The sequence below is a fragment of the Nycticebus coucang genome, unplaced genomic scaffold, assembly GCF_027406575.1.
Source record: "Nycticebus coucang isolate mNycCou1 unplaced genomic scaffold, mNycCou1.pri scaffold_49, whole genome shotgun sequence".
Lineage (NCBI taxonomy): Eukaryota > Metazoa > Chordata > Mammalia > Primates > Lorisidae > Nycticebus > Nycticebus coucang.
In genome coordinates this window covers 44,746-55,267 of record NW_026515580.1, presented here as the reverse complement: position 1 = coordinate 55,267, position 10,522 = coordinate 44,746, and the positions used below count along the sequence as shown (strand labels likewise).

At 42.7% G+C, this 10,522-nt stretch overlaps 1 pseudogene; it reads right to left on the bottom strand.

The window, feature by feature from the left end:
* Positions 1-3,246: 3,246 nt before the first annotated feature.
* LOC128579360 (formin-2-like) lies at positions 3,247-5,253 on the bottom strand (annotated as a pseudogene).
* Between the last annotated feature and the right edge of the window lie 5,269 nt (positions 5,254-10,522).

The following is a 10,522-nucleotide window of genomic DNA, read 5'->3' as shown; positions in this document are numbered from 1 at the left end:
AAATCTATACACATTTTAAGAAAGGAAAAAACTGTATTAAAATTGGAATACTCAAGTCACCTTTGACTTCCGCAATTACAAATGATACAATAGAGAAGGTAACAAACATTATCAGTATATGCTGAGTACTATATTGTTTTTTTAATTGTTGGAGATTCACTGAGGGCACAAGAAACCAGGTTACACTGATTGCATTTGTCAGGCAAATTCCCTCTTACAATTGTGTCTTTCCCACATAAAGTATAAGGACACTTGCACTAGACTGTTATTGCAGCTCAATTTACAATCGCCAAAATGTGGAAACAGCCTAAATGCCCACCAACCCAGGAATGGATTAACAAGCTGTGGTATATGTACACCAAGGAATACTATTCAGCCATTAAAAAAATGGAGACTTTACAGCCTTTGTATTAACCTGGATGGAAGTGGAACACATTATTCTTAGTAAAGCATCACAAAAATGGAGAAGCATGAATCCTATGTACTCAATTTTGATACGAGGTCAATTAATGACAATTAAGGACAAGGTGGGGGTGGGGAAAGGAAGAACAGATGGAAGGAGAAAGGGGTGTGGGTCCTTGCTGATTACTACAATTTTAATACACATTTTTTTCATTTATTAAAATGTGTAGACATTTTTTGGCACACTTTGTGTGTGTGTATATACACACATATAGGTATAAAAACATTTCTGAGGAACCTCTCTGTAAGTTGACCAGCCAAGGGACTGTAACAAAGTGCTCAACATACAGAGGTGGTCAACATAAGGAACTAGGCCTACTGTGTGAATATGTACATGAGGGGCACATCCAGTCTAGGAAAATTATACCAACTTAAGAAGGTGGTCAATGTAGGCAGGTGGTCAACTATGGTCAACTACAGGTTAACATTCTACTGCATGTATACTCCTGTGTACTGCACTTATTTCATGTCACCTCTTCATTTAGTCAGTGAACTACAGGAAGCAAGAACTGTAATTTAAGGGTCTGTGTATTATATACCATCTAGCATATTGCTTGACACAATGTGTGTGTATACACATATATATAAATATGCATACATATGTATATATCTCACACCCACATACACACAAATATACTTATCTACATGCATATACAGATGTGTGTATATACATATGCGTGCAAATATATATATATATATTTGCTAAATGAATAAATTTCCAAAGTCTTATGTTACATTAAAATTATTAGTCATTAATCCTAATGATGGAGAATGTTAATGAATTATTTTCATTTTCAGAAAAATGTATAAATTAATGCTACCTAGATAAAATGCATGATTTCTTGCCAACAATCAATTCACAAAAATTAACTCAAAAACTTTTCAATCTTCTTCTATTAAAAATGTCTTTTTTGCTGCTGTTTTGCATTATTCTTATAATTTATCCAGCGGGTATAAAACTACAAACATCCCTTTTAACTGAATCTACCTGACAGAAGGGTGGAAAAGAAGTACAAACAAAACAAAACAAAACAAAAAAAAATGGAAGTGTCTGTGAAATGAATAGAAAGTGACTTTTCAATGTAAACTTCTACAAATTCAAAATAAAAGTCGACAAAAGAAAATAAAGATGTGGTCAATGAAAGGAGCTATTTAGCCTGTTACAAAGTCATCCTCATGGAAAAATTTCATGTATGTTTTATAAACTGTAAACATAATGGATTTTGAAATTTTTATATTGTACTTGAAATTTTTAATGTAATATATCACAAGCATACCAGCACTCAGATAAGTTTCATTTTTTTCTTATTCATTAAACTCTAACACTCTATTTCATTCAATAATTAAAAGTAGATATTAAGTAAACAGGAAACAAACTCACACTTTACCAGTGGGCTCTCAGGGTAAGGCCCTGGGACCTGTAAACCTGTATGCAATTATCAACTCATCCTCTCACAGTAAACTGACTGCTGGCTGTGCTTCATGCTGCTTTGAGTGCAGAGTCTATAAGAAATGCTAAGGAGGAGAGGTATCAGTTGGACCAGACGTGTTTTTGGCCCTCTCATCTTCACTATCAGCAGCGTACATCCTGTTCCAACTGGACCATGAAGCCAAATGAAAATTATTCCTTTTTTTGTTGTTGTTGTTTTTTGTTTTTTTTTGTCGAGACACAGTTCTACCCTATGCCCTGAGCAGAGGGCAATGGCATCGTAGCTCACTGCAACCTCAGACTCGGGCTGTGGGCATCCTGCTGCCTCAGCCTCCGAAGCCGCTGGGATTACAGACGCTCGCCGGGCCCCCGGCTGGGTTTTTCCATTTTTTTCATGAGTCGGGGTCTCACTCTCGCTCAGACAAGCCTCGAACTCCTGAGCTCAAGCAATCCTCCCGCCTCAGCCTCCCACAGTGCTGGGATTACAGGCGTGAGCCACCCTGTGGCTCAGTGAGTAAGGCGCCAGCCCCATATACCGAGGGTGGCGGGTTCAAACCCAGCCCCGGCTGAACTGCAACCAAAAAATAGCCGGGCGTTGTGGTGGGCGCCTGTAATCCCAGCTGCTTGGGAGGCTGAGGCAGGAGAATCGCGGAAGCCCAAGAGCTAGAGGTTGCTGTGAGTCCTGTGTACATCATGGCACTCTACTGAAGGCGGTAAGGTGAGACTCTGTCTCTACAAAAAAAAAAAAAAAAATTTTCCTAGATTTTATTTATTTATTACTTTTCTAAAAGTACATATTAGATTTTCCTGTTGTGACCACTTAATCTTGAGAAGTAGTAGCTCAAATCTGTAATCCTAGCACTCTGGGAGGGAGAGGCAGGTGGATTGCTTGAGTTCAGGAGTTCCAGACCAGCCTAAGAAAGAGTGAGACCCTGTTTCTACTAGAAATAGAAAAAATAGCCCGCAGTTGTGGCAGGCTCCTATAGTCCCAGCTACTCAGGAAGCTGAGTCAAGAGGATCATTTAAGTCCAAGAGTTTGAGCTTGCTGTGAGCTACGATGATGCCAGAGTGAGACTCAAAAATAAATAAATAAGAAAATAGAAGTAGTAGACCCCTGACTCCTGCCAGACAGAAGCTACGTGTTACATGTACATGTTCTACACTTACATACACACATATGTATTTAAAAGGGGTTAGCAATCACCTTTGGATAGTACCTGAATAAATGATTTGTGCCTCCCGCGCTGAACCTTGTAAAGGGAACATGAACCATTGTGTTCTTTTTAATGCCCTGGTGATGAGGAAGGGAAGAGAAGATTGATGGTTTAACTAACAAGGCAAAAAAGGAGTCTATATGTTTGGCGTGACTCAATGGACAGACCATCCTTTCCTTGAGATGACTCCAAAGAGACACAACTAAGTCGTTCGCTATGAGACCTTGGAAGAAAATAAGCACGTCCAAGGCATTTCGCCAAGGAGGCTAGCTGGGCAGAACAGGATTCCTCATGAAGCGACCTGCCACTAGCAGGTCTCCGCCTTTCAGAACCCTGAGAGGAGGGTGGCAGGAGGCCCTGATTGGCAGACGACTTGCGACCTAGGGGCTAGCAGCAGGGTGCGCTCACCTGTGAACACTTTCTGGAAGCCATCTACAGCCGCGGGCGCCCCAGACCCCTTGGCGACCACTGCTGGAGACACCCCACCGCCGCTGCAGTCCGCGGCCACACAGCGCTCCAGCAGGTGCGCAGAGCCTCCCGCCCGGGGCGCGTGGGCATCCAGCTCCTCCGTCCGGTCTGCAGAGCGTCTGAGGCCCCCGAAAGGCCACCATCGGCACAGTGCTTTTTGGCTGGGGAGGCCGCGGAGGTCCGGGCAGTTCTGGGCCCCCGGCACAGGGGGGCTCCAGCTGCCTCTTGATCCCAGGGCTTTGGCTAGAGGACCGAGAAGGCGAGTGATCGGGCGAGCTGAGCTGCCGGGTGGTGGTCTTGGTGTATCAGGGGGTTATGAGTGGGTAGGGCTTGAAGCAGCCACAGGCTGGGCGCGGGGCTGCCGGGCAGGAAGGCACGGTTGGGGTGCCAGGCCGTTGCGACCCCTCCTCCGGCTGTCCCTCCAACCTCTGCGGGGCCTCTTCTCCCACCTCCCGGCCCCACTCCTCCCCCGGAGAGCCGCGGAGGGCATCCTCAAAAGAATCCTCCTCGCCCTCCTCATCGGTGTCCCCAGCCCTGTGCTCGAAGGCTTCGGCCGCGCTCTCCCCCGGTCCAGCCTCGGGAAACGGGAAGGCGGAGGACCAGGGCGAGTCTTTGGCTGAGGGCTGGGCCTCTGGAAGGCCAGGCGCTCCGGAGGCGCGGAGAGCGCCGGGGGTTGGCGGCTGCCCGGCCACCGGGGACTTAGCGGCCAGGCCCTAAGGGCCAGGCCCTCATGCAGGTCCAAGACGGCGGACAGCGGCTGCTCTGTGTCCACTCGGTCCGGGGCTTCCGCAGCCCCGTGCGCCGCGGCCCCAGCAGGAACTGTTCCAGGCCCAGGAAGGCCCCGGGCTGAGGGCAGGTGGCGGTGGGGGGTGCTGCCGGCTCCTCAGAGTCCTGCAGAAGCAACAGACGCTGCTGCTGCTTCCGCTGCTCTGCTTCAGGCGGATCGCCTGCTGGATGTCTGAAAGCAAATCCTCTTGCTCTGTAGCTGAGTGAAAGCTATAGATGTCCGTGTCCGAACCTGAGCTGGTTCTGTGTCCAACCTGAGCCCCTGCTGCAGTTTCCAAATCCCCTGCAATCGCCCGGATGCCCACCCTGGTCTTGGCGGGCTGGACCCCCCAGACCGGTCACCTCAAAAGGGTCAGCACACTTGGTATTCGACAGACGGGTCTCGTCCGCCGAGAGCCTGAGGTCCGGGGTCTTGGTGAGCATGGAGTGAGCCCTGTCCAGCTCGCCGGGCTAGCACGTCCTCGCGGGAGCCCCCCGCGCTTTCCCCCTTGGACAGGTTCTTCCTGATCCGCAGGTTGGAAAACACCGAGGCCCTGGAGTCCGACTGGCTCCTCTTCTTGCCCAGCTCCCCGCCGCCTCCTCCCCTCTTGCCCCGGTGCCTGCCCAGAGCCTTCTTGCCCCCGCTCCCCTTCTTGTGGCTTCCACATCCCTGGGCCCCACAGCTTTTTTGGCGCCGGCGCCGCCGCAGCTTTCATGCGAGGCATCACCTGCGCTCCTCTTCAGCTTCCCATCCTGGTTCCCGATGTTGCGATTCCAGAGCTGCGCCACCGCGCCCCGGGCACTCAGGCCAGCCCGGCCCCCTCCGCCCGAGCTCGGCTCCGCCCTGAACCTGGGCGGGAAACACGTCTCTTCTATCTGGGGGACTTTAATTTCCACTGTGCGAATCCAACGCATTGTGCCCGCCAGAAGAACTCCAAGCTTCAAAGCTCCTGGCCCTGCCATGTGAAAAGTTAAAGGAAAAAAAGGAGAAAAATTCACATGGCGAAATACTGAAGCCAAATTTCAGATTAGAGGTGCCATCAGATCCCGGCTACATACAGGACCCCACCCCCCTTCCTCTGCACGGGTCTTCAGTAAATGTTTGTTGAATGAATAGATTGTTCTGTTTCTGAAATAATTGATGGCCCCCCTGCACACTGTTAATGTGCTGGAACATTTGGTTCAGGAAAAGTTTCTACACAGGGCGCTGCTTTTATGTTTCAGACTGATCCCGCTGCTCTGAGAGAGGACATTAGCTGTCATTTCCAAAGTTGGTTTATCCAATTTTTTTTTTTTGACAGACAAAGGAGAAGTGGGGGAAGCAGCAAATACTAAGATTAGAGTTGATTAAAATGCTAATCTTCAAATTCTATGTGTTTTCCACATAATAAATTAAACAGCATTTGTATTCAAAAAGGGTGCATATACTTTAACTCCCAGGAGGTCAAGTTCATCAATATTAAACATGTCACTATCGTGACCACCTATAAAAAGGGGGAAAAAAAGAACAGAAAGGAAACACCCTTGGTGCAAACACGCAAAATCAGATGTAATGCTATAAACTACCACTTTCCCAATCAAAGCCTTGCAGTCACATTCTGTCCTGTAACACTCTGGCTTCAATATTAGCTTAAACACTTCTCTTCATTGTACATTTCACGACTATTTTAATTATTTGTGAAAATTAGCTATCTATATATTTTAAGTATTTATAAAACATTATTGATATCTAAAGAAGCTTCAAGCAGTAAATCAAGATTAAAGTGGCATTAATAAATGTTGCAGGTACTTAACTTGTAGGTTTGCTGTTAACCACTTTGAAAATATGGATGGCTATCCAACTTGCTCAAATTTCTAAAGTGACCCCATGGAGAAGAAAGTACTACATAGTATACAATTGAATTTAAATATGCAAAGAAAATGGAGGGGATTCCTTTGAATGTTGTGAACCAACATTTTAAACCTCCCTCTTTAACCATCTTTATCAAGAACAAAACAAAACAAAAGGCTGGTTCTATAAGTCTCTCATTATTAGCCTTTTTCAAATTTATGTTTTTAAAAATACATGTAACTTAAGGGCAGGCAGCCAAATGTCCTCAGGTGGCCCTTTAAAGTAAATGTTTTGGAGAAATCCACTCTAGTAACTTTGCCAGGATAATATCCCAGTCTTCAAGGGATTCCAGAAAACTTGAAAAGCCTTTGTTTCACCTCTTTCAAACACTGTTCTTTCTTCTAGAATTCAGGCTCCTCAGAGGGCACAATTTGCCTGTGGCTATTAGAATTTTCTGCTTCTTTGAGTGCTGAGACACTTTGCATCTTGATTTTTGCTCTTTCATCAACAGAACATTTCTGATTCTGAACCATTGGTTTCCTTTTTTTCTTCTGTGATATATTCTAGAAGCACAAAAGACAAAGGAAGGGAAGAGAGAGTGAGAGGGAAGGAGGCTGCTGATTTTTTTCACATCCTTTGACTACATAACAATAGGTGACAGTTGTACAGCAGGTCACAGTTGACAAAGCTTTATTGCATGCAAAGGCTCATTTGAAATGGGTATCAAATATAGGTAAATACTCTCAACCCAATAACAATTAATGCATCAACTCAGGCTCAGTGAGGCTAACAGATTTGTCCAAGGTCATATATCAGAGGCAACACTTGAAACTACAGACTTGGATCCAAAATTATAACAAACAACACCACATACTTTACTCTTTGGGGCAGTGGTAAGGATATCATTAAGGCTAACTATAAAGCTTTGCCAAAGCATTCCTTGGTTTTCAGTAAGTATTTAGTAATCCCCAAGAAACCTGGAACATGGCCTAAGTTTAACTCCATTTGGTTCAGTAAGAATAGCACATCTGTAATTGTTATATACATTTAACAAATAAGTAGAGGTCCTACCTTGTGCCTGGCTACATCCTAGTTACCAGGATACAGAAGAGAAATAGGAAATGGGACAAGTCTCTACATTCAAGAAAGTGTAATTATGGGTAAAAGTCTTCAGTGTTACTATCCCAAGTGGTCATATAAAAATATGCATATAAAAACAAAATGTTGTGCTACCAATTTTCCAGCCAAGGAAATTGGATATGAACTTTAAAAATAAAATTAGTAAAAGTAGGTGGAAAAACTCATATAAACAAATATTGAACTTTAGTTTATAATATGTATGCTGGTGTAGTTCACTTGAGTGTACTCATCTCTGCACCTTACCCTCAAAATGCATCAAAAAATAAGATGTTTTAATGAGTACACAAATATATCATAAAGAAAATATAATAAAATGTTAATTACATAATTTATGTGGCAGATATATGGGTATTCACTATGAAATTCTTTCAACTTTTTCTTTTTTTTTTGCAGTTTTTGGCAGGGGCCATGTGTGAACTCACCACCTCCGGTATATGGGGCCATCGCCCTACTCCTTTAAGCCACAGGTGCCACCCTCTTTTAACTTGTTATATATTTGAAAATGTTCATGCTACACTGTTGGGGAAAAAATGAGTTTTAAGAATGTATGAAATTTATAATGAATGCACAATCCTCCACTCCTTCTCCCTGTTACCTGTTTATCTGAATTACACGTCATTTCCTGTCTTCTTGCAGTTCTCTTCCTTCTCCATTACTCTCATATTTGACTGTAAAATATACTGAAATGTTTCTGATACTTGCTTTTTATTTTGTTTCATTTTAGCCTCTTTCTGCTTCATCTTGTTGGAATTTTTTTTGAATTTCCGACAGAACAATGAGTCGGCCTTTTAAGTATCTAACTCATTTTTTTTTCCAGCAGGTAAATGATTTTCCCCTTCAAAAATACAAGTTCTCTGCCTTGATATCAACTACCAAGTTATTGCATCCAAACTCCACCTCCGTCCTGACGTGGCTCCTGCACCTGTTACAGGAGAGGCTGAACCCACTCTCCTGTAAGAACAGTGCAGCCCCAGCCAAATGCAATATGTCTGAAACTGAACTCATTTTCTCTTGCAAATCCCTTTCTCCCTTATTTTTGTTTTTCGATTAAGAGAACCACAATTACTCCAGTTGCCCAAACCAGAGTTGTTGCTGACTCCTCCCTCTCTTCAGTCCCCACAATTTACCAGCCATTAAGATTTTTTTTTTTTTTTTGCAGTTTTTGGCCAGGGCTGGGTTTGAACCCGCCACCTCAGGCATATGGTGCCGGTACCCTACTCCTTTGAGCCACAGGCGCCGCCTGCCATTAAGACTTTTCTTCCTTAATGTCTCTCTGTCTCTCAAGTCCATTCACGTCTTCCACACCAACTGCACTTCCCTTGCCTCCCTTCCACCCTCACCTCCATCTCCCATCCCTTCTCTCCCATCATCACCAATGCTTTATTTTGCTACTTAGGGAATACTTGACACTGTCTGGAGACATTTTTGGTTGTCTCAGTGGAGGGTGATGTCACTGGTACCCTGGACCCTACTAAACATGATGGACAGACCAGCTCCCTCTCAAGCAAGAACGATTTCCCCCAAAGTGACACTAACACTGTGGTTGAGACACCTGCTGCATCAGGAAGCCTCTCATGTCTGATAGTCAGTAAATGGGAACTGAATGAGTGAAAGAAAGAAGAAATCCAAATTCATTTCTCGAGTAATCAAACTGAATTCAAAACTTGAAGGCAGAACCCAACAGAACAAATAAGATTTTAGACACTGTATCTATAGCACCAATGTCTTACATGGGGAATGAACTCTTCTCTAGGACACTGAAAGTTCCATGACACTGTGTGATCTGTAAAAAAATTCCTAGTCCCCACTTAATAACACTGTAATGGGTGCTTACTTGATATTTTCTTGTAACCAGGATGGAGTTCCCAGAGCTTTACAAGGATGATTACGTGATAAACAAGTAATCAAATACCTTTCGATTTTCACCATCACCATTTTATCCTCAATGCAGAACTTAAAGTGTTTACAAAACAGAGGAAAAATATAATATTACTTCCCCCAAACACTACAGAATTCACTACAAATTTGTTTCTCTATTAGAAAAGTTAAAGTAAAGGTGAAAAATTCTAGTCACTTAAGTCCCTCCCTGCTGTAAATGGAGCATAAATGCCATTGTCTCGTAATCTCTGAAAAAACCATTAGGTTTTTCTGAAAATTTCCCTCCTGGTTTATAGGTACACTTTATCTTTCAACATATAGTAGCCAAAAAGTTTTTTGATTATTTGGAACTGTGAAACTAAGGAAGACATGAAAACATTTATTTTGTTCTTCTATCACATAGAAATTCCTACAAACCTAGAGTTCTGGTATGGAGTCTCTATAAATACTCTTTGTAAGTAGAGACATACTCTTTCTATTGGAAGGGGACCGTTTAGATTCTAAGTGCATTGTCAAAACCATTCAGAATTCCCCTGTGAACGTGACTGAGCCCATAATGTACCTTGTTTAGTGGCAAGAAGTAACAATAAAAATTGGAAAGACAGAGCCAATAAGAAATTAAGGTTGACGAAGGCGATTTTTTGCCTTTAGATTCGTGGTTTACTTCAGAAATACTGTGAAATGTGAGCCTCAAGCATAATTTAAAATTTGCGAGTAGCCACGTTAAAAAGGTAAAAAAAGAAACACAAAATTAATTTTAATAGTATATTTTATTCAACCCACATGCGAAAAATATTACCATCAGAAAAAAAATGATGTAAATTATTAATGGGAATAACTATATTCTTTTTTCATTCTAAGTCTTTCCTTTTTCATTCTAAATCTCTGAGATTGGTGCATATTTTACACTAAAAGCAATGTTTCAATTCAGATTGGCCACATTTCAGTTGCTTGATAGAAGTTAATGACTATTTTGGATCCTATGACATTAGCATTAGATTTTTCAGAGCTTTTTGAGCAACATGTAAACCCTGATCCAAATTGTTAGGAGTTTTAAAACAGTATTATGTATTTTGATGAATTCAAAATGAATAATATATATATATATATAATATATGTATTTAAAGAGAGCTATGTGTTTTCATGCACAGACATAACAATTTTATATTTTATAATTCCTTGTGGAAAAATTTACAATCCTTTTCTTAGGCATTCAGTTTAATAGAGACCTAATAGTGGTAAGTCCTTTCTCTTGACAGAGCTTGACCTCACTGATATAAAGAATTCCCAGAACAGGAAGAACATGGGAAAGAAAGGAGGAAGGCTGATTCTATG